The following is a 25,519-nucleotide window of genomic DNA, read 5'->3' on the forward strand; positions in this document are numbered from 1 at the left end:
CCGTTTAACACTGGTTTCCACAAACGTGGACAAGGCGTGATGGCACCTTGGGGGGGGGGTGTCTTGCAGGACATTAGAGACCACTATGTGGTCAGGAACAAGGAAGAGTAGTCCTCTGGCACTCTCCCTAGCATCCAGGCACCTTGGTGCTGCCAGCCTGGCACCCTGGCAGTGCCACCTGGGCGTCCTGGGAATGCCACCCTGCCACTTCCAGGGTGTCAGGGGCACTGCCGTATGCTAGACCAGCAGTGCCAAGGTGCCCAGTTGGAGGTGGATTTTCGAGCCGGCTCATCTGACTATCTGCCCAGCTCTGTTGCGATCCTGGGCCTACTTCCAGAGACATCGGGCCCAATTCCATCCAAGCCCTGCCTGCTGAGAATGATAATATGATGGAAAGTGGCCCTTTTTAAGGTGACAGGTCTGCCATATTAGCACGTTTCTTGACTTGATATTCCTATCTCCTCAATGAAATTCTGCCCCCCCCCCATTACTCACATCAAAAAATTGTTAATTTGTTGACCTTCATTAACATTGCTTTGTCCCTTCCATGGCCTTCTGTATCCTTTCTGTTAGTTGAACACTTTGAATCCCACCTCACGTGGATATGATTTACATCAGGCCGTTTGCATGTAGAGCAGTGGCAAGTGGTGTGCAGGACAGATAAGCCCCAAACTTGGACCGAACGGAAAAGCTCATGTGGTCAAAGGTCACCACTGGAACTCTGCTTCTCTTTCAGCAGATGCTGAGTACTTCCAGGAGTTTTTATTTTCATTTCAGATTTCCAGCATTTTGCTTTTGAAGAATCAATCTGTTTGTTCCCCACTACTGGACACTATGCTGCAATGCAAAGTGAGCATACTTCCAGTGAAACAGAAGTCCTATTTATTTTGCATAACCTTGGTAGACTGGGCCATCGGAAGTAGAAATCCAAGATTGCTTTAAAAAATAGTCCAAAAAATAAATGTATTTCAGAAAATGGATTGCAGCCTTCCTTGTTATGACATGCAGCTGTTATCAATGCTGCAGCAGACATGAAACCACAACTATGTTAGTCCCTTCCTCATCGATAACAAAACAAATATAAAATCTTCCTTGTGCTTCAGATGAGATGGTGAAGTTTAAGCAAAGCCCCATCTACCCTCTCATGTGAATGTAAATGATCCCATTGCTCTATTGGGAAGTACAGCAGGTGAGTTCTTCTGAATGCCTTGACCAATATTTACACCTCCACTACAATTATAAACAGATTGGCCGGGATTCTCCGAGCCTACGCCGGCTCGGAGAATCAGAGTTGACGCCGAGACGGTCCGTGACCGGAGAATCGCTGGCAATCGATTGAAAGAGGCCCTCTTGGCGATTCTCCGCGGTTGACCGGCTCAGTTCTCCCGGTTCTAACATGGTTTCACCTGGCGGGAGCTTGGACCCGCGGTGGCCGTCCTGGTGCATGGGCGGGGGATCAGACTCTGGGGGGGTCCTCCACGATGGCCAGGCCCGCGATCGGGGGCCACCAATTGGCGAGCGCGCAATCCGGGGGGGGGGGCTACCTCCTACCGCGCCATGTTGCGTGGGCCCGTCACGGAAGCGGCCGCAGCGCACATGCATGGACCCGACGCCGACCATGCAGGTCCGTGTTTTGGTACTGGCATTGCGTGGAGTACTCCGGCGCCATGCTGGCCTCCTATGGGTCACAGAAACACTGGGTCAGGGGGCCCGTTGGCGCAAGCGTGAAATACTCCAGTGTTTACGCCGGCGTCAACACTCAGCCGCCGTATTGCAGAATCCCGGCCATTCCCTGGAAATGGTCACATTATAGTTTATGGGACCATGATGTACACGATTTGACAACCTTGTTTCTCCACATTGCAACAGTGACTACATTTCAAGAAGTAGGCTGTAAGTCGCTTTGGGCCATTCTGTGGCTGTGAGAAGTGTTGTATGAATACATGTATATCTTTTATTTCTGCTTAAATTCCATTAACACCGTGTACCACTTCCTAACATAGAACTGCCAAAAGACATGTAGTTGTAGTTGAACTGATCTGCCCTCTAAGGCAAGATTCGTGCACTCTACTGCCATCCCTTCCATGGGAAGCTTGGCTAAAAGTACATACTCGCTCTGTGAGAAATCACTGACATAAATTCTTGTCCTATCAGTCTGTGGTACAACAATTCCATGCAACGATGCATTTTACAACCAGATAGCCCACAGCACAAAGGATCTGAAAGCAGCAGAGCTTCATTTCACTCCTTTGAGAAGACAAAATTTACATCCTTCCCTGATTTAATGATCTTCCATGTTAAAAAAATTATGTCACAGTCAAGAAAATAATTTTCTGACAAAGCTTTGAGCTGTACAACATTTTTGCAATATGACAGCACCTGCAAATCTGTGCTTAATGCAAGTATCCTTCAAGAAAAATATCTGTAAATGATCAGGAACATATAAACTTCTCTGTCATATCGGCTTCATAACTAAGAATACTTATTTCCACCTCCATAACTTTGCCCGACTCCACCTTTACCTCAGCTCAGCTATTGCTCAAACTCTCTTCTGTCCCTTTGTTCTTTTAGACTTGACTATTCCCACACTCCTGGCAGGTCTCAATCAATCTACCCTCTATACCCTTGAGGTAAACCAAAACTCTGCTGTTATGTCCCTCTAATCACCACATTCTGATCACCTATCGCCCCGGTGCTCACTGATCTACACTGGCTCCTGTTTAAGCAATGCCTCAGTTTTAAAATGTGCATCCTTGTTTGAAAATCACCCCCTCCCCCACTACACCCATCTCTCCATCTCAATAATCTTCATCTCCAGCGCTACAACCCTCCAAGATAGCTATGCACCTCTAATTTTAACCTTACAAGCGTCCCCAATTTTAATTGTGCCATCGTTAGTGATCATGCCACACCCATCAAAACTCATAACTGTCGAATGAAGGGACATCAAAAATGCAAAGTACTCAGACCAACCCGAAACCTCTTGGCAACACTTAGGGCTGGATTCTCCGATTTGAGGCTAAGTGCCGACGCCGGCGTGGCAACCCTGGCATTTACGACAGAAAACACGGCGCAACAGCTGCACTGACTCAGCTACTTTAAATGGGCTAGCACCTTCGCCACACGGAACGCAATCAATTCCATGGAAAACGGTGCCGGATCCGCCAGGTCCATGATTGGCACACAGGAGGCTCACACGCCGCAGCCGCACTTAAATGGTCCTTCCCCCCCCCCCCCCAAACACACACACACACACTGTCCGAGTCAACAAGATGGAAGGAGAACAGCGTCACAGTTCAGGGACACCCTCATGGACGCAGTGGAGGAGAAACGGATGAAGTTGTACCCCGGCCCGGGAGGAAGGCCGCCAGGAGCTGCCGTTCGAGGTGCCTGGGCGCAGGTGGCAGAGGCGGTCAACGCATTGGCAACGTCACCTGGACTTGCATGCAATGCCAGAAGAAACTCCACGACTTCCTCAGGACGGCCAGGGTGAGTCTGCTGCTCCCACACACCTGTTACCCTACTCCTCTCCCCCAGGGGATGGCCGAAACCCCCACCCTGTCACATGTGTGCAGTGAAACGCATTGATGCCGTTTTCGAGGTGAGGGAGAACCGCGATTTGGCGCCTAATTGGAGCCTGCTGCGATTTTAGCGTCGGACGCTATTCTCCGCCAAAACGCATTTCCCGATTTCAGCGCCGGCTAACAAAGAACCCTGCCCCATGTACTTGGTCCTCAAGTAGTCATTTTGGGCACACGCTTATCAGAAATCATGGGAATTAGAGTCCAATAAAAAAATGTATAATACGATGGGTGGAATTCTCCGTTTGAGATACCGGCACTGAATGTTTCATGGTCCCAATGGGGTGGGGGCGACTGCCGGAACCATTCAGGACATGCTAATGGGCAAGCACTCAGCCAAGTGGAACTAGTGCAATTCCAACACATGCCGGCCTGTGATTCGCTGGGGTCGGGAACGGCACTTGAGAGCCTGACAAGTTGCAGCTGCATAAAAGCACTTCACTCCTCATTCCGCCAAGAAGATGGCACCTGGAGAGCGGCCCTGAGATTCACAAACACAGAGCTTGAGATACTGCTGGATGCCGTGGAGGAAAGGCGTGACACCCTGTTTCCAGGGGTGGGAAGGATGCTGCCTCCTGTCGATGCCAACTAGGACCCACCACAAGGACCAGACAGCAGTGCAGAAAGAAGCTGCACAACCTCCTCAGGTTGATTGATTGATATTTATTGTCACATGTACCGAAGTACAGTGAAAAGTATTTTACTGCGGCTGAGAGAACGTACACAGTAGACAAAAGAATAATCAACAGAGTACATTGGAAGGAGGCAAAGCCTGGGTGTGAGGGGTCTCTGATAATGCTGTCTGCCTTTCTGAGACAGCGGGAGGTGGATATAGAATCAATGGGAGAATGGCAAGCTTGTGTGATCTGTTCCGCTGAGTTCACTACACTCTGCAGTTTCTTGCGATCTTGGGCCGAGCAGTTGCCATACCAGGCTGTGATGCAGTCTGGATAGGATGCTCTCTATCGCACATCTGTAGAAGTTGGTAAGAGTCGATGAAGACATGCTGAATTTCTGTAGCTTCAATAGGAAGTAGAGACATTGATGGGTTTTCTTGACTGTTGCATCAACGTGAATGGACCAGGACAGCCAGGAACTTAAAGCTCTCGACCATCTCTACTTCGGAGCCATTGATGTAGCCCGGTGGGGGGGGGGGTTGAGATATGAACCACCACAATTGTATCATCTGCAAACTTATAGATGGAGTTGGAGTTGAATCTCGCCACACAGTCATGTGTGTATAGGGAGTACAGTAGAGGACTGAGCACACATCCTTGCGGGGCCCTGGTGTTGAGGGCTATTGTGGAGGAGGTGTTGTTACCTATCCTGACAGATTGTGGTCTGTTGGTGAGGAAGTCAAGGATCCAGCTGCATAGGGAGGGGTCAAGTTCAAGATTTGGTTATTAGTCTTGTTGGGGTAATGGTGTTGAAGGTGGAGCTGTAGTCTATGATCAGCAGTCTGACATAGGTGTCCTTGTTGTCGAGATGTTCGAGAGTTGATTGTAGGGCCAGAGAGATAGCATCTGCTGTGGATCGGTTGCTGCGGTCGGTGAACTGCAATGAATCGAGACCATCTGGGAGGCTGGCTTTGATCCGTCTCATCACTAGCCGCTCGAAGCATTTCATGGTAATAGATGTCAGGGCCAGTGGTCGGTAGTCGTTGAGGCATGCTACCTTGTTCTTCTTTGGTACTGGTATTCTGGTGGTCTTCTTGAAGCAGGTAGGGATCTCGGAGCGGAGAAGTGAGGTGTTGAAGATATCTGCGAATACACTCGCCAGCTGGTCAGCACAGGCTCTGAGTGCTCACCCAGGGGCGCCTTCAGGGCCCGTCACCTTTCAGGGATTTACTTTCAAGCAGGCAGCTCTTACCTCCGAGGCCGTAATAGTGGGTATGGGTGTGTCCAAGGCTGTTGTGGCGGGTGGCACTGATGTAATGGCTGACTGTTCAAAGTGGACAGAGAACTTGTCCAGTACATTGGGTAGGGATGCTTCAGCCCCAGAGATTCTGCCTGGCCTTGCTTTGTACCCTGTGATCTCATGTAAGTCCTGCCATAGACGTCTTGGGTTTGTGTCGTTGGCCTGGGACTGTCTTTTGGTGTCCCTGATAACCTTCCGTATCTTGTACCTGGATTTCTTATATAGGTCAGTGTCATCAGACTTGAACGCCTCCATCCGGGAATTTAGCAGGGGGTGGACCTTTTGGTTGAGGCAGGGTTTCCGATTGGGGAACACCCGTATTGTCTTCTTTGGCACACAGTCCTCGACACACTTACTGATGAAGTCTGTGATGGTGGTTGCATACTCCTCCAGGTTAGCTGCCGTGGCCTTGAATATGGACCAGTCCACAGACTCTAAGCAATCGCGGATAGTGTTCGCTGATACCTCGGACCAGCACTGCACGGTTTTCTTGACTGGTTGAGTTGCTGATTGTAAGCCGGAAGTAGGAGTACCGACTTGTGGTCGGATTTGCCAAAGTGTGGTCGGGGAATGGAGCGGTAGGCACCTTTGATGCTCGTGTAGCAGTGGTCCAGGGAGTTTGGGTGGAACCTTCCTGAGGTTGGCCTGGTTGAAGTCTCCAGCCACGATTGTCAGGGCTTTAGGATGATTTGTTTCTTGGTTGTTGATGGTGGCATGTACTTCGTCTAGTACTTTCTTCACTTCCGCCTGCGGTGGGATGTAGACTGCTGTGATGAGTACACAGGTGAATTCAAGTGGAAGGTAGAAAGGTGTCAGGTATTCTCGGTCTGGGGAGCAGTGGCATGCTAGAGACACCACATCCAACACCAGGAGGTGTTGATGAGGAGGAGTCACCAGCTCCATGCCCCTGGCACCAGCCCCCCAACCTCCACACTCCTACCCCCTCCACCCCATGCAGCCCGGTAGGCAGTGCTGGGTGAGGATGGGCAACCCCTCAGGCCAACTAGGGTGAGTCACCACCACCATGTTCCTGGCACCAGCCACGTCCCACACTCCTTCCCTCCTTCCTGCCCTCAGCCCCATCCCCATGTGGCCCTCACTTGGTGGACCGGTAGGCGGTGCTGCGTGAGGATGAACAACCCCCCAGGCCAACCAGGGTCAGTCACCAGCTCCCTGCCCTTGGCACCACACCCATCCCACAGTCCAAAAATCTATACCCCTGCCTAGAGGGTGACTGAAGCCCACCCGCCGGCAGTCTGCTCGCACCTCACCATGCACTGCATGCCAACACCCTTACGGCTTAACATGGCCGGGTGCCCTGCACACACAGGCCAATAGCTGCGGACCTCATGTGCTGCCCGCATCCGAATGTCTCACACTGTGCATTATCCAGAAGGCAGGACGACAACCTTTGGGAGCGGGAGAAGACTGGAATGGGCCCGCCGGTCACGAGGCACCCTCACCGATGATGGACATGGTCGATGGAATGCGAGAGGGGGCAGTCGCCGAGGCGTAGTTCGGCATGGGTAAACCCAATGCATTGCGATGTCCCTATGGTACATGAGTCACCCCTTCTCCCCACACCATGCCTCCCCTAGGCTTACCAGTCCATCATCCCCAGGTTTTTCTTGGCATCCCTTCTTAAATAAGGCCACAACATTTGCTACACTCCAGACTTCTGCTATCTTACCCTTGGCTAATGATGATGCAAATATCTGAGCCAGGGCTTTCTTCTCCAGCCTCACGCAGTGTTCTTGGATATATCTAGTCAGGGCCAGGAGATTTATCCATTTTATGCATTTTAATATGTAAAGGTAGCACGGTGGCGCAGCGGTTAGCACTGCTGCCTCATGGCGCCGAGGTCCCAGATTCGTTCCCGGTTCTGGGTCATTGTCCGTGTGGAGTTTGTACGTTCTCCCTGTGTTTGCATGGGTTTCGCTCCCCCAACCCAGGCTAGGAGGATTGGCCACGCTAAATTGCCCCTTAATTGAAAAATACAAATTGGATACTCTAAATTTATTTTTAAAAATACATTTCAATATGTCCATCACCTCCTCTACTGTAATGCAAACTGTCCCCAATATATCACCATTAATCTTCCCAGGTTCCCAAGTCCTCATGTCTTTTTCCACGGCAAACACAGAGGAGTAATATTCATTGAGAACCTAGCCCATCTCCTGCGGTTCAACACACACATGTCCACTATTCTCTCTCTAGTTATTCTTTTAGCTTTAATATACTGAAGGAATGTCTTTGGACTCACCTTAATTCCCTCAGCAAAGCTGCCTCATGCCCCCTTTGTGCCTTCCTAATTTCCTTCTTGAGTATGCTCTTGTATCATAGAATCATAGAATTTACAGTGCAGAAGGAGGCCATTCGGCCCACCGAGTCCGTACCGGCCCTTGGAAATAGCACCCTACCCAAGCCCATGCCTCCACCCTATCTCTGTAACCCAGTAATCCCACCTAACCTTTTTGGACACTAAGGGCAATTTATCATGGTCAATCTACCTAACCTGCACGTCTTTGGACTGTGGGAGGAAACCGGAGCACCTGGAGGAAACCCACGCAGACATGCGGAGAACTTGCAGACTCCGCACAGAGAGTATCCCCTGTACACCTCTAGGGAATCCCTTGATTCCAGCTGCTTGGACCTGAGCCATGCGTCCTCCATTTTTCTGGCCAAAATCTCAACATGTTTTGTCATCCAGGGTTCCCTATTCCTGCCAGCCTTGCCCTTTACCCAAACAGGAACATATAGATCCTGAACTCCAGCTATTTCACTTTTAAAAGCCTCCCACTTGCCAGAGGTCCCCTTGCCCTCAAACAAGCTACTCCAATCAACCTTTGCAAGCTCCTGTCTAATTCATCTTGCCCCAATTTGGAACTTGCACCTGAGGACCAGTTTTGTCCCTTTCCATAACTATTTTAAAATTAATAGAACTATGGTCACTGGTCCCAAAGCAGACTCCATTGTCACCTCAGTCACTTGCCCTACCCTATTTCCCAAGAATAGATCAAGTTTTGTCCTTATCCCGAGTAGGACCCTCCAAAGGAAACTTTCTTCAACACACTTAACAAATTCCACGCCATCTAAGCACTTAACACTATGGCAGTCCCAGTCTATGTTAGGACAATTAAAATCCCCGACTATAACAACCCTATTACTCCTGCAAGTCTCCCAAATCTCCCTGCATATTTGTTCTTCTAATTCCCATTGACTGTTTGGGGGCCTATAGTGCAACCCCAATAAGGTCACCATCCCCTTCTTATTTCTTAGCTCCACCCATACAGCCTAGCCAGATGATCCCTTGGTTATTTCACCTCGGACTACTGCCATGATGCTCTCCTAAATCAAGAATGTAACTCCCACTCCTCTCTTTCATCCACTCTGTCCTGCCTAAAGCACCTGTATCCTGGAACATTAAACTGCCAGTCCTGTCCCTCCCTTAGTCATGTTTCAGTTATGGCTATAATATCCCAGTCCCACATACCTATCCATGTCCTGAGTTCATCAGCCTTACCCGCCAACCCTTTTGCATTGAAATTGATGCAATTTAATACAAAAGGTTTTCCCCGCCAATTCTTTAGCCACACATTCACCTGCCGTATTCTCCTGTTCTTACCCTCAGTAGCACGTGGCACTGGAAGTAATCCAGAGATTACCACCCTCGTGTTCCTTTTCCTTAACCTTTTTCCTAGCTCCCTATAATCACACCTCAGGACCTCAGCTCTATTTCTATTTACATCATTCGTGCCAATGTGCACAACAACTTTTGGCTGCTAACCCTCTCCCTTGAGAATGTTCTTCAGCCGTTCCGAGATACCATCCTGCATCTGGGAGGTATGTCACCATCCGGGACTCCCGTTTGCAGCCACAGAATCTCATGTCTGTCCCCTAACTATTGACAGTATGGGGAGGTATTTAATTGGGGGAGGGAAAATTATACTGCTATTAGACAGGAGCTGAGGAGCATAAATTGGGAACAGGATGTTCTCAAGGAAATGCACAATGATGTGTGGGTTGTTCAAGGAGTACTTGCTGCAAGGGCTGGATAGTTTTATCCCACTGAGACGAGGAAGGAATGGTAAGGTGAAGGAGCCTTGGATGACAAGAAGTGGAGCTTCTAGTCAAGAGGAAGAAGGAAGCTTACGTAATGTTGAGGAAGCAAGGATCTGGCATGGCTCTAGAGGGTTACAAGGTAGCCAGGAAGGAACTCAAAAATGGTCTTAGAAGAGCTAGAAGGGACCATGAGAAAGCCCTGGCGGGAAGGATTAGGGAAAACCCCAAGGCGTTCTACACTTACGTGAGAAACAAGAGGATGATCAGAGTGAGAGTAGGGCCGATCAGGGATAGTGGAGGGAACTTGTGTCTCGAGTCTGAGGAGATGGGGGAGGCCCTAAATGAATAGTTTGCTTCAGTATTCACTGGAGAGAGGGACCTTGTTGCTCATGAGAACAGTGTGAACCAGGTTAATAGACTCAAACAGGTTGATATTAAGGAGGATGCGCTGGAAATTTTGAACAGCATCAGGATAGATAAGCGCTTGGGCCAGACAGGATATACCCAAGGTTACTACGGGAAGCGAGGAAGGAGATTGCTGCGCCATTGGCGATGATCTTTGTGTCCTCACTCTCCACTGGAGTAGTACTGGATGATTGGAGGGAGACGAATGTTGTTCCCCTGTTCAAGAAAGGGAATAGGGAAATACAGGGAATTACAGATCAGTCAGTCTTACGTCTGTGGTGAACAAAATACTGGAAAGGATTCTGAGAGATAGGATTTCTGATTATATCGAAAAACATAGTTTGATTAAAGATAGTCAGCATGGCTTTGTGGGGGCCGGTCATGCCTCACAAGCCTCATTGAATTCTTTGAGAATGTGACGAGACACATTGATGAAGATCGGGCAGTGGATGTTGTGTATATGGATTTCAGTAAGGCATCTGATAAGGTTCCCCAATGTAGACTCTTTCAGAAAGTCAGGAGGGATGGCATACAGGGAAATTCGGCTGGCTGAAAGAAGACAGCGAGTGGTAGTGGATGGAAAGTATTCCACCTGGAGGTCAATGACCAGTAGTGTCCTGCAGGGATCTGTTCTGGGACCTCTGCTCTTTGTGGTTTTTATAAATGACTTGGATGAGGAAGTGGAAGGGTGGGTTAGTAAGTTTGCCGATGACACGAAGGTTGGTGGAGCTGTAGATAGTGTTGAGGTCTGTTGTAGGTTACAACAGGGCATTGACAGGATGCAGAGCTGGGCTGAGAAGTGGCAGATGGAGTTCAACATAGATAAATGTGAAGTGATTCATTTTGGAAGGTCGAATTAAAGGCAGGATTGTTCGAAATGTGGAGGAACAGAGGGATCCTAGAGTCCATGTACATAGATCCCTCAAAGTTGCCACCTAGGTTGATAGGGTTGTTAAGAAGGCGTATGGTGCATTGGCTTTCATTAACAGGAGGATTGAGTTTAAGGGCCATGAGGTTTTGCTGCAGCTTTATAAAATCCTGGTTAGACCACACTTGAAATATTGTGTCCAGTTCTGGTCTCCTAATTATAGGAAGGATGCTTTGGAGAGGATACAGTGGAGATTTACCAGGGTGTTGCCAGGACTGGAGGGCATATCTTGTGAAGAAAGGTTGAGGGAGCTCGGGCTTTTCTCATTGGAGCAAAGAAGGAAGGGAGGTGACTTGATAGAGGTGTACAAGGTGATGAGAGGCATGGATGGAGTGGATAGCCAGAGACTTTTCCCCAGGGTGGAAATGGCTGTCATGAGGAGACATAATATTAAGGTGATTGGAGAAAGGTATAGGTGAGATCTCGGAGGTAGGTTCTTTACACAGTTCTTTACACAGAGAGTGGTGGGTGCGTGGAATGCACTGCCAGTGGAGGTGGTGGAGTCAGAGTCATTAGGAACATTTAAGCGACTCTTGGACAGGCAGATGGTAGCAGTAAGTTGAAGATGTGTAGGTTAGGTTGATCTCAGATTAGAATAATGGCCGGCACAACATCATGGGCCGAAGGACCTGTACTGTGCTGTTCTATGTTCTATAAAGTGCTCAGCATCTCGGATGATTCTGAGTGCATCCGGCTCCAGCTCCCTAATTTGGTCTCCGAGAAGTTGCAGCTGGGTGCACATCCCACTGGCATAGTCATCAGCAACAACGGAATTCTCCCTGAGCTCCCATATCCTGCAGGGAGGAGTATATCACTGCCCTCATTGCATTCCCAACTGCACCACGACTGAAGAGGAAAGTTAAGAGGACATTACCTGAGATTATCTGCACTCTGCTGAAACACCACTCGCCGAAGCTTCTTGAGCCAAAGCCTCACTACAAAACCACTTTGCTGCAAATTTTCTAATACGCACCTCTCTCTCTCCCTCCCTTTTTTTTGTCTTGCTTGTGGTCCTCACAGTGACTGTTTCTTTTTGGTTAGAGAAGGAGGGAGGGCAGCAAACACTGAAGTAGTGTTTAGGGTTTAACTGTCCCTTGACAACAGTTCCTTTACAAACCACTATCTTGGAAGCAGGGTGCCAATCTGGCAGTGCCAAGGTGCCCAGGTCCTAGGGAGAGTGCCAGGGTACCACCCTGTCTTGTCCCTGGCATCCACCCAGGCATCTCTACTGGCCTGTGAGACCCCTGAGATGCCGTAACGCCTGGTATAAATTTCTGTGAACCAATACTAAACGGCGCCCTGGGGAGGTCTCCCAGACGTGGCTGCTGAGTCACGGGCATCATTAGGCTCATTTAAATATACAGATCTGGATCTCGCTAAGTGAGGGCAAGATCCAGACTGCGCTGGTCAGAGTAAGTTGGGTGATTCACAATCGACTCTGCACCCAGCGCAGAACACGATTTGGGGCTCTCGCGCGATTCACCCATTGCGCCCGACTCTGTGTCGGACACAATGCAGTTGCTGAATCGCACACCTGGTGACTCCCACGAGGGAAAATGCCCTTTTAGCTTCCAACCTGTCAAGTCTCCTCAGGCATATGTTTCAATTTGATCATCATAACTTGGAACTTTTAAAATTGATCTCACCTCAACAGCTTTTTGGGGGAAGAGTTCTGGATTTCCACGACCCATTGTGTGAAGAAACACTTCCTGACATCACCTCTGAATGGACTCGATCCAATTTAAACTTACCCCACCTTGGACTGGACACTCTCCCCAGAGAAACTCATATTTCAGTTATCTCCCCTGTCAATTCCTTTAATCATCATAAACAACCCAATTAGATCATCTTACCTCAATAGGACATAAGTCCAGCTCCACTAACTGGCTAATACAGTATATCCTTTATCCTTCTCTGAGGAGAGCCAAGTGCAGTACTCTAAAAGTGGTCCAGCCAGACCTTCATAGAAGTGTAACTTACACCCCTTTGTATTCCAGCCTGCTACAGGTTAAAGCTAATGTTCCAATTGTATATTTTAATTATTTTTGTATCTATTCACTGGCTTTTAGTAACTTCAGTGTCTGAACCCCTAAATCTATTTGCTCCTTCAAAGTTCCAGATCCATGTCATTTCAGAAAGAATGAGATCTATCGTTCTTAAGTCTGAAATAGCTGACCTCCCACTTCTCCGCATCAGTAAAGCACATTAAGCACATAAATACAACAGTGCATCAATCCTTTGGATGCGATCTGTGCATTGTGAAATTGGGGGACTTTGAAGGATTTCCATCACTCAGAGCTGTGAAGAGCAGTTTAGAAATCTGATAAATGGATTTTATTTGAATCTCAGGACCCTTCTTTGAAGTTGAGCAAATCAAAAATGTTCCCTGTGAAAGCTGCTAAGTGAAACTCCTGGCATTTTCTCTATAAAGCCCTGTTATTTGACAAGTTCTTGATATGCGATGCCCTCTACAATCTGACCTTGTCACATTCTGATTGGGTTTGCCACAAACATGGTGAAGCAGTTATTTGACGAAAGCTTGCATTTTTGCTATTCAAGGATCATCCATACAGTGCAAAGTTTGGAGAGGTAAGATAGTTCTGAGGTCACCCAGTGAGTTTTGATCTCACTTCTCTGAATGCTTCCTTGTGGGTTTATTTGAACTTTAGCAAAATTGATATATTTGATAGCTTGCCGAGAAATAAACTCAATAGAGTGTACCTGTGTCGACTCATGTATGTGAATTATCATCACTAGAAAATTGGGAATTATGTGAATCGGCTATGCTAACCTGTGTCGATCCAATTTGTGTTCCCGGTATATAAAACTTTAGGAGTTTCCTTTTCCAAATTCTGTTGTATAGATTCAGTTTGGATTCAGATTGATCTTAACACTTTTTGAATTTAAGGAGCCACTTACCATTAGGGCTGGTTTAGCACAGGGCTAAATAGCTGGCTTTCAAAGCAGACCAAAGCAGGCCAGCAGCATGGTTCAAACCCGTACCAGCCTCCCCGAACAGGTGCTGGAATGTGGCGTCTAGGGGCTTTTCACAGTAACTTCATTTGAAGCCTACTTGTAACAATAAGCGATTTTCATTTCATTATTATTTTTGCTAATACTGGTGATGTGTAAGTTTGTATGCAGGTCAGTGTTTCTGATGCATTTACAATACTTCTTTTTTAAGAAGTGAAAAATGAATTATCAATAGAATTTCCTGTTCTATTCACTTCCAGTTTTTGAGATGATTTCCCATAGTTCAGTTGATAGCAACTTGCCTCTGATTTCCAGGCCTTTGGTTCAGGTCCCAGGCTTGAGCACAAGAATCAAGGCTGACGCTCTTATGCAGCTCTGGGGAGCACTGCACTGTCGGAGGTGCTGTCATGAGGATGAGATGTTAAACCAAGGCCCCCATCTGCCTGCTGGGTGGATGTAAAAGATCATGTGACAATATTTTGAAGAAAAGCAAAGAAGTGATCCATCGTGTCCTGGTCAATATTCGCTCTTCAATCAACATAACACACACAAAAAAACAACAGATTATCGAGTTATGAGAACATTCCTGTTTTGGGCAATTTGCTGAGCACACATTTTTGTTATATGTTCGCTGTCATGTTTGCTACATTAAAATAGTGGCTGCACTTCAAAAAGTACTTCACAGCGATGAAGTGCTTGATGATATCAGGTGGCTGTGAACATATAACATATAAATGCAAAAACATATGAGTGGACAATAGTTCCCTGCTTTATTTGTTGTGACAATGCCTTGAGCAATTAAAGCTGCCTTGCCAACCAGTCTGTACCCCTCTTCTCATGAAGTATAAATTGGTGTACCCTTTGAAATTTGGCATTCTTAAATCTGTGCTGATGACTGCAAGCTTCGAAAGCATGTCTCTTTTTTCAACAGTAATCTAGTTCTATACTACTATGTGACTATATAAATACAAGTCTTTCTTTTTCTAAAAATGACAGCTGGAGTAAGTCAAATATGTTTTGCAGCAGGAAGTTTGTATTTACAAAAACTCTAACTTCAAATATCTAAACTGTACAATCCCATCAATAAGGAGCAAATATCAGAAAGCGAGATGAATGTAGAAATTGTTGTATATTATATTTCATATTTGTGGCAGTAATATTATTAGAAGCCTGTGTTAAGATATATATTTGTTGCAGTAATACTATTAAAGAACCTAGGTTAAGGTATCCAGACTGTGTTTCTGCTAAAGCTGTAATTAAGAAGTAATAAACGGTGAAGTCATGATTGATTCTAACCATTTATTTGTTTACATTTAGAGGGCTACTGCAACATTGCTGTTAAGGAATCACCAGGAATAATAACAATGTTTCATTAACCCTCTATATGTAAACAAATTAATGGTTAGAATCAATCATGACCTCAATGTAACATTGACTCCAGACCCCACAAAATCTCACGGCATCACGTCAAACATGGGCAAGGACATTTCCTACTGTTTACCACCTTTTGCAACCTTGACCCTCCCCACCTCACCTGCTGAAGTAGTAGTCCTCCATGTTGAACACCAAATGGAAGAAGCATTGTGGGTGACAAGGTCACAAAATGTTCTCTGAGTGGGGGGAATGTCCATCGTGACTGAGTAGCCACACAAAGGACAGAGCTGCTCAAGGACTAGGCCTATGGCAGATCGTGAAGGAATAGATAAGAAGGATGAAATAATTTGACCTTTTCCTCGCCACTCTACTTGTTACAGTTGCTTCTGTTCATGACAGTATTGGAAGGGTAACCACTGCATAGTCCTTGTGGAGACAAAGTCCCATCTTCACATTGAGGAATTGTATTCAGCCACAATCTGTAACCTCATGGCACACCATATCCCCCACACTACCATTACCATCAAAGTGGGTGATCAACCCTGGTTCAATGAAAAATGCAGGCGGGCATGTCAGGATCAGCACCAGGCGTTCATAAAAACAAGGTGTCAACCTGGTAAAGCTACAACACAGGACTACATCCATGCCAAACAGTGGAGGCAGCATGTGATAGACAGAGTTAGGCAATCCCACCACCAAAGGATCAGATCTAAGCTCTGCAGTCCTTTTTTTCTCCGACCCATTTTTACCAATTGGCCGAATTTCACAACCCATGCCAGCTGAACTTTGAAACCCACCATTTTCGTTTACCTTTAATGAACCTGCTTGGTCCTCACAATCTCTCTTGCTCTGTCATTCAATGTTACATTTCTATGTGGGGTGTTCATCAGAGGTCCTGGAGCATACACCAGCACTGTTTTGTCCACTGAAGTGCTCTCTAGCAGATTCAGTTGTGAGATCCTGGCCTGTGTCTCTGGCCCTCTCTTCTGTCGTCCAAAAGATCCATCTTTAGTTTTTCACACATAACTGGTTGTGCCTCTGGGTGGCACAGTGGCACGTGGTTAGCACTGCTGCCTCATAGCGCCGAGGACCCAGGTTCAATCCCGGCCACGGGTCACTGTCCATGTGTAGTTTGCACATTCTCCCCGTGTCTAAATGGGCCTGACCCCCACAACCCAAGGTAGGTGGATTGTTCATTCTAATTTGCCCCTTAGTTGGAAAACTTCAATAAATGTATTGGTTGCGCCTCCAGCCAAGTTGTTCCAGGACAGCAACAACCCTGACATCTACCAACTGTGGATAATTGCCAGGTATGTCCTCTGCACAAAAAGCAGGAAAAATCCAACCAACCAATTACAAAGTCTACTCTCGATCATCAGCAAAGTGATGGAAGATGTCATCAACAGTGATATCCATTTTTTCAGCAATAATCTGCTCACTGATGGTCAACTAGGGTTTTGCCAGGGCCAACCGAGCTCCTGACCTCATTATAGTGTTAGTCTAGAAACGGAGAAAGCACAAAGGAACTCAAGCAGTTAGATAATAGTGACTACCCTTGACATCAAGGCAACAAGCATTTGACCAAGTGTGGAATCAAGAACTACCACCTGCAATTTCCCCTCCAAGCCACATGCCAGCCTGCCTTAGAAATATATCACCATTCCTTCACTATTGCTGGGTCAAAATCCTGGAACTTCCTTCTTAACAGCAATTTGGGTGTACCGACACCGCATGGACTGCAGTAGGTCTTGAAGGCAGCTCACCACCACCGTCTCAAGGGAAATTAGAGATGGGCAATACATGCCGACCTAGCCAACAACACCCACCTCACATGAAAGAATTTCTAAAAAAAAAATCAATGTTTCCACAAATTAGTTTTGTTTGCAATTTGTTTGTCATTCGCGAATGACACACCTACCAATGCTTTCTTGCACATGCTGGCTCCCTCGATGTATAGATTCCATACCAATAAAACAAATTAAAGCAAAAAACAAACTTATTCTTCTTCTGAAACATCAAAAGTTTTTGATCTTTTATAGGACTGAGTATCAAAAGCAGATCAAACATGCAAAGTTTACTGCTGAACTCAACAACTCTGGACATGCCACAAAGAACAACAAAGAATACTCAGTTGCTACATTGTTTAAGATACTGCCATCTGTAATAATTACGTTGAATGGACTCCAAAGCAAAGTAATAGGGTCCCTATTTTCTCTTCCCATCCGCCAGAGCTCAAACAGGGTGCACGTAAAATCTATTCCATCAGAAGTGACCTGAACACAATTCAATTTAAGGATGCAATGGGGCCAATATTCCCCAGGCACAGGTTGACTCTTTGGTTTGAACGTATACCCAAGGCTTGGAACCCACTGCAAGCTGCAACTCCTCAAGCTCTAGCCCAGAATCAGCAGCTTATGTTCTCTAATCTAACCAGTGTTGGGTACAATGCTTAACATCTCATTCGTCTGAGTACCCTTCTTAATAGAGACCTGGCATATATGCATGAAAATGAGGCAGAAATCTTTCCTGCTTTATTTAAATAACTGTCATACCCTTTGCTCTGTTCTAGGCTCAAGCACTTCACAACCTTTCCTCTCGGGGATCTCCAGAAAAGCCTTGGTAATCCAAAGGAAATAGATGTAGTGATCTGCATATTTGTATGTACACAAGGGGTTAATGAAAAGACACTACAGCTAAGTAATAACCAGAGGTCAACACTAGAGATGTATAAATAGACAGACTGAAGCCAGGATCAGTCTCTTCACAGGAACAGTAGCTAGAGACCACAAGCGTACAAGGACAGCTCAGCACAGGTGTAGATAATAATAAGTATTTCTTAATCAATCATGTTCATGTAACATCTAGTTTAAGCATTGGAGAGAGAACAAACTCACAGTTAATTAGTCAACGTTACTCAATAAAGTATTTGCTCTAATTGGAAGACTACAAGTGTTAATCACAATCGAGTTAGAGATCATCCTGGAAGAAGCAAGTGAGTAACACATGTTGCACAAAGCAATACAACATTATGATCAGAAATAGTAATATAATATTGTACCAGGATGTGACTTCAAGAAAGCTTACTAGATAGATTAGATAAAGACCAGAAAGAAAAAAAATGGAGAAGAAAATATTCGACTTTGGAAGGCTTTGCAGCATTCAAATACCTCAAACAACAATCGGCTCGATGGACCAAGTTCAAGCTCCGTGCCTACTCCAAACTAATGGGAATCTTAAATCTAATTGAAAACTTTTAAAACAGTAATTCCATATCTTTCTGGAAGCAGGTGATTTGACCACCGCTTCTGAAGCTAGAAAAATAGCTCTGCTTTTATCCTTTGCAAGACAGCAGGCTGTAGAAATATACAACACTTACACTTACTCTGAAAGGGAGGACAAAACCAAACTTGATGTATGATTTAAAAAAATGAAGACCATTGCAAAATGCAGAAAAAACAAAATCTCTCAGAGATTCAGGTTCAAAAGACGTTTGCAAAAACCTGGGGAATCATTCAGCAATTTGTCACAGATTTAACATCAATGGCACAAGCCTGCAACTTTGCTGCTTTAAGAGACTCAATGCTCAGAGATCAAATTGTACAGGGAATATGTGAGGGACTCAGAGCATCATTATTAAAATAGAAAGATTTAATGCTGGAAATCGTGATTGAAAAGTGCATATCGTAAGAAAAAATAATAATCAGTACCTTGAGTTTTTACGAAGAAAGGATGGCGACAAAATCCTCCACGCGGCTGAGGAAGTTAAAATAGTGTTGCAGCATATTTTAAACAGCATTCATCCTGACCAGGGGATGTACATACATCCACAAAAGATGCAAACCGGCAAAATTCCTTTCTGCGCATGCGCAGTTGAGAAAAACCGCACTGTCCACAGATTGATCAGCGCATGCGCAAGACGCTGCACACGCGCAGTTGAAAAAAGAACGCACATTGTCCGAAGATCGATTTGCGCATGCGCAATCGATTATTACGCATGACATCACGAGCGTCATGATGTCAGAAGACTCAGACAATGCCTATGTAAAGGGAAACTACCCAAACATCACAAATATGACTCTTAAAGGTACAACACCCAAATGTTTTTACCTCAAAAGGCACCACATTGCCTGAATTTCAACCAGCAGTTGAAAATAACTGTCACAGCACTCTGGAACAAGCAGTTTGCAGCATAACCAAAGTGAAGAGCACTGCAAGAAATTCAAAACTAAAGAAGATAATTTGTTAATTAAAATTGAACACCACAAATCCAAATCCAAATCCAAGTAAGATGATTTGTTTATTAAAGAATACTACTCAGACATGGCTAAGTTATTCAGATATGATCATCATAGCATTAGCAACATGGTTGAAAAGATCAATACGACTCTATTCATGTTAGATGAATACAATACCATGATGCGATGGCACTGACCGATTCCGTTGAGAGAGCAGTAATTAACTCCACAGAGAGAACACTGCATGACTCCACAGAGAGAGCGATGAAAGACTCCATAGAGAGAGTGATGCAAGCCTCTTTAGAGAGCTCGTTGACAGACTCCAGAATGGAACCAATTTAAGACTCCAGAGTGACAACCATGCATGAATAAGACCATGAAAGTCTACCCAGCTGATTTGAACAACTAAAATAAGACAATGAAAGTCTACCCAGATCATTTGAACAACAAAAAGATGGCTATGAAGGTCTATCTACCCTATTTGATGAACAACAAGCAGACACTGAATGTCTAACAACTGTATGTATCATCACAATCAGCACACGTGATGTGCAAGATCACAGCGAGACTGACAGATCTCAGCTCGTCTGCACAGCAGTACTCAACAATCAAAGTAAAATACTCTTGAGTCCAATGAGACTGCATCAATTAAAATCTCATCTACTCTTGACAACCTACAAGAAACTGAAATCTTCACGACATTGACTCCAGAAGAGGAGCACCAAGAGATTAAAGATGAAGCAAATCTACCAGAAATGATTGATGTCACCAATATCAATGCAACATCAGATCATTCACATTTACCTCAAGTCGAAAAGCTCAATGAAACATCAGATACCACAAAGGACACCGATACCAATAACTTCGAAAATGGCTCAAATTATCCACAAGGAACAGTCATTGAGCACAGCAAAAACAACAACAAGAAAAACAACAAAATCAACGAAATAATAATAATAATAATCGCTTATTGTCACAAGTAGGCTTAAGTGAAGTTACTGTGAAAAGTCCCCGGTCGCCACATTCCGGTGCCTGTTCGAAAAGGCCAGTGCGGGAATTGAACCCGCACTGCTGGCTTTGTTCTGCATTACAAGCCAGATGTTTAGCCCACTGTGCTAAACCAGCCCCTAAAGAAAACAAGAAAGACAACAGCAGAAACAAAAAAATCAACAACAATGAAACAACAACTTGTACAATATGGTATGACTCTGCACATGAAGGACAATGTAACAGCACAGTCCAAAACAATGGCAAGACTACAAACATAACATGGCATGACAACGGATCTCACAAACTCATATTTGCTCCACAACAGACAAGCAAACTAGTTTTCAATTAGATGCAAATGACATGCAGAATTGATACCACACACACAAAAAAAAGTCCAGGTCAGACAACAAGGATGACATACAGAATCAACGCCGCAAGCACAGGAAAAAGTCCAGGTCGGACAACAAAAGTTATTTGACCATTCGAATACCTCATGATGACTTACTGGTTACTTAAACACAAGAACTGATGACACTCACAAAGACATTGAAATATCAACATTACCACTTCAACAACAGAAGAAGAAAGAAACTCAATCAACTAAATTCATAAAGGTTGGACTCATAAATATTAATTGGCTTTGTATAATTTTCAATATCGTCACAACGTGTACAGATATACATATCATCATTTATCTACCTGTTTTGTAGAATATTCTTTGGAACAGTCCAGAAAATATGTAAAAGAAAAAAGGGGATGTAGTGATCCGCATATCTGTATGTACACAAGGGGTTAATGTAAAGACTGTACAACTAAGTAATCACTAGAGGGCAGCACTAGAGATGTATAAATAGACAGACTGAAGCCAGGATCAGTCTCTTGACAGGAACAGTAGCTTGTGACCACAAGGGTATAAGGACAGCTCAGCACAGGTGCAGATAATCATAACATTTCTGAAACAATCATGTTCATGTAACATCTAGTTTAAGCATTGGAGAGAGAACAAACTCACAGTTAATTAGTTAACGTTACTCAATAAAGTATTTGCTCTAATTGGAAGACTACAAGTGTAAATCACAATTGAGTTAGAGATCATCCTGGAAGAAGCAAGTAACACATGTTGCACAAAGCAATACAACATTATGATCAGACATAGTTATTTAATAATAGAGATCTTCTCTTTTTCCTTCGCATTTTCGTCTTGGAACTGATCTTTCCTCTGGTACTAAGGAGAAATGTTTCTGCTCCCATGCTTCCAGCACAGATCTAAAATTAATTGAGAAGCAGGAAAAGGGCATGATGGCTGCAGAATTGTGGCCAGGCACATCTGAACTTAACAAGTCTGTACTGGACATGTCTCCTTCCTCACTCAGAATTTAGAAAAATCCTGTACACGATCAAACATTCCTGATAATACAGGACCACCGTCTGCTTTAAGTGGCCACAAAAGCAGCAGGAATTTATGAAGTCTTAATAGTGCCCATTGGAAAGGACAACCATTGAATACGAATTTAAATCACATTACAACGGGATCAGTATAGCTGTCAGCTATTTCTAACTTGGGTGATGTTAATGAAAGTTGCAAAAAAGAAGCCAGGGAAGAAGAAAAAAATCCAATTTGAGCCGACAGTGAGATGTCACTGATACAGCTGCTTCCCAGCAGCTAACAGGATGAAACAATCATTCTGTCAGTTGCTGTTTTTAATGCATTAACTTTTAAGCTGCAATCTGAAAAGCAAGCTGAGGGCTAGCTCTTGATATAAATTCCACCTGTTGTAAAAGCAGGAACAATTTGAAACGGGCTTCAACAGAGGTATAAAATGCAAAGTGAGCAGACTGTAAAATTGGAAGTTGTTTATAAACCAAAGAAATCTACAGAAAGTCCTTTGTTATCTAGTAGGCTGTGGGAATGGGTGATGCTGGTTAGTCAAAAGGATGATTAGTAGGAGTTACATTTACTAATGGTATGCAGTGCAATACTTGCAGCATAAAGTTTCAAATAATTAAAGTATAGTACATTGAACCATATAAAGAATAAAGTAATATACAGTTCTCCACCAATCAAGAAGTAAAGTGCAGTTCTCTATATACTGTAATCCTCCTTTGGTGATTCAGAGGGAGTGGTTTATAATCCATGATAATGCACAATGCAATACCAAATGCACAAAGTACAGTGGTGGTTACCAATAGGATCTCTGGCAGAAATTTGGCCCGCCGTACCAATGTGACCAGACATCGCTCAGAAATCTTCACTTTCAGATAACTTCTGAACGGTTTCTGGTTGATGAATGGATGATTTGCATTGGGGCCAAGAATCAGGGGAAAGTAGTAATGAATCAGGGGAAAGTAGCCAAGGCATGAAAGGGAGAGATAGACTGGGAGGGAGGGAGGGAGGGAGGGAGGGAGGGGGGAACGGATAAATCTGACGAAAGAAAGGTGAATCGGGGGGGGTGGTGGTGGGGGGGGGGGACAAGAGAGGAGATCCACCGAGGTGGGGGGGCAGGGAAATGGGAGCCGGAAGGAAGGCATGGGATACCAAAACGTGCATGACATCTCCAGGAGTGTGGAACGAGGAAAATAAAGACGGAGGAGCAGCAGAAGCGGAGGCGAGCGCGAGACAGCAGCGAGATCTGTCCGGGAGAAGCAGGCGACAACAACACGAAACACAGCCAAGTATCGCACACTGTAATTACCTCCCCGGCACCCAAATGTGTATTTGCCTCCCCAATCCCCGCACCACCTTCTCCCCCTACCCCCCCCCCCCAACCCCCCGCAAACAGTCGCCTACTTATGTGTTGTAAATAATTTTGCCAGGTGTACAGAGCTGCTGCTGTCGAACTGGTGCACAATACCCTACCAATTATTCTATTTCATATTTTATTGTATTGTTTTTACTATGTACCATTTTCTTCTCTTTGGTATGTTGGGGTGTGCCCTTCTCTTCTAGATATGTGTCTATATACATATATATATGTTTCTTATCCTGTGCACATAACGGTAATTATACCTTGTTCAAAAACCCAATAAAAAACATTTATAAAAAAATGATTTGCATTGGGGGATATCAGAAATCCCAGTTACTAGAGCATTCTGGAAGTTGCAGTGTTGGATAATGCATAGTTCACTCTACCGACATCCAGACTGAAAACACTTGTTTCAAAATGAAAAATGTAATGGCACAGTGTAAAAGAGTTGACTGATTTGCTGTTGTCCCTTTTGTGTTAGCACCCAAATCAATTTCGACCTGAAGGCTAAGGCAGTAAAGAAGATGTTCTTGGGCGCAATTTAATGGGAAAATAACTATGTTCAGGTTTGGGAGCATGTAGCAGGATGTTTCTCGACAGCTGCAGAACCGATATACACACAGCTATTTAATGGCATTTTCTTTCTTCTTTTGGCTTTGGAGAGTTTCTCTCTGCCAAGGCTGCACTTAGGATCATTTACTTCTGTGATCCCAGCATGAAAGGCTCCACGCTGTTTGGGCTGTCATTGTGTCTGGCTGACACAATCTCTCCCCCCAGGTTTTGCAACCCCCATTTTGATCAATCTCAGGGAAGCCCCAGGAACAACCCTCAGCCCCCCCCTCCACTTGGTAATGCCCTCTGGGTGGAAGAGTTTTGGAAGATGCTAACATAGAAAGAGAGCAGTTAAATATATGCAAACAAAAGGCATGTAAAATGGCAAATCAGCATCAAGCAGTACCTATTGCTAATTCATGTCTGAAAGCCAGGTTAAACCAGGTGTACACGGCATGCAAACCTGCACCCTTTTGAATCCTGATTAAAATATCCCAGCTGCTTCACTTAGGGATCAGGAGCTGGATTCTCCGTTTTTGGGACTATGTCCCCATGCCATTGTGAAAACTGTGGTCTTTTACAGCAGGAAAACTGGTACCAAAAGTCCCCAGAGTCACCGTCTTGCAGGGGGCTAGCAGGCAGCTGTCGTGGAGCTCGCAGCTCCAGCTGCCGATACGGCCCCTCGTACGTTCGGGTCAGAGGCTCCGCATGTGCACGGCGATGCCTCCAGCAATGACACCGTGCTCCACGGTGGACTCAGCTCGCGGACCTGGACCGCCAAAATAGTGCCCCAAATCGGTGCTCGCCCAACCCGGACAGCCCGCCCACATAGCCCTCAGTCCCGAATGAAGCCCTCCATGCCCTCCGATCGGCCCTCCCCCAACTGTAGTGGCCCTGGACTGAGTCTGCAACCGCCATGTGCGGTTCCTGAACGGGAGGACCAGATTAGAAACACACCATCGGGAATTCGGCCAGTCGGAGACGGGCCTCAGGTAATGGCGTGAGGCGGTGGATACTCGGCACGGCGTACTCCCCGTGTATGCTGCTTTTCAGTGTGGAGAACAGTGGAACTGGCACCGGTCCCAATTTCATGCGGGAAAACGGATTCTCCGGCCTGTTGCCGAACGCGATTTCAGCGTCAGGGTGCGGAGAATCCAGCCCCAGATTCTTGGCTGCAACCAGAAATTCCTGGAAATATGAATGGATCGGAAATCCATGCTCTATTGCAGTTTGTTCACGAAGTGTAATAACAAGGTCATGCTTAAGTTGTACAGTAGTCAATACATGAACGAAAGTGCAAGAAGACAATGGCCTCACTGAATCTTATCCCCTTTATGAATGGTGGGGAAGAGAAATAATGGGGGATGTATGGGCAAGATAAAATGTTAAATGTACAAAATATAGGGCAGCACGGTGGCCTAGTGGTTAGCACAACCGCCTCACGGCGTTGAGGTCCCAGGTTCGATCCCGGCTCTGGGTCACTGTCCGTGTGGAGTTTGCACATTCTCCCCGTGTCTGCGTGGGTTTCGCCCCCACAACCCAAAAATGTGCAGAGTAGGTGGATTGGCCATGCTAAATTGCCCCTTAATAGAAAAAATAATTGGGTAATCTAAATTTATAAAAAAAAAATGTACAAAATGTAATCTCCCGAGTGAAGACTAAGTGCTCCATCCAGAGGGAAAACCAGAGTGATTCCTGTTGGCATTACAAGTGACTCTGACGTGAAGTGGCACTGCGAACTTATTTTTACCAATATTG

This window comes from Scyliorhinus canicula, chromosome 3 (assembly GCF_902713615.1).
Source record: "Scyliorhinus canicula chromosome 3, sScyCan1.1, whole genome shotgun sequence".
Lineage (NCBI taxonomy): Eukaryota > Metazoa > Chordata > Chondrichthyes > Carcharhiniformes > Scyliorhinidae > Scyliorhinus > Scyliorhinus canicula.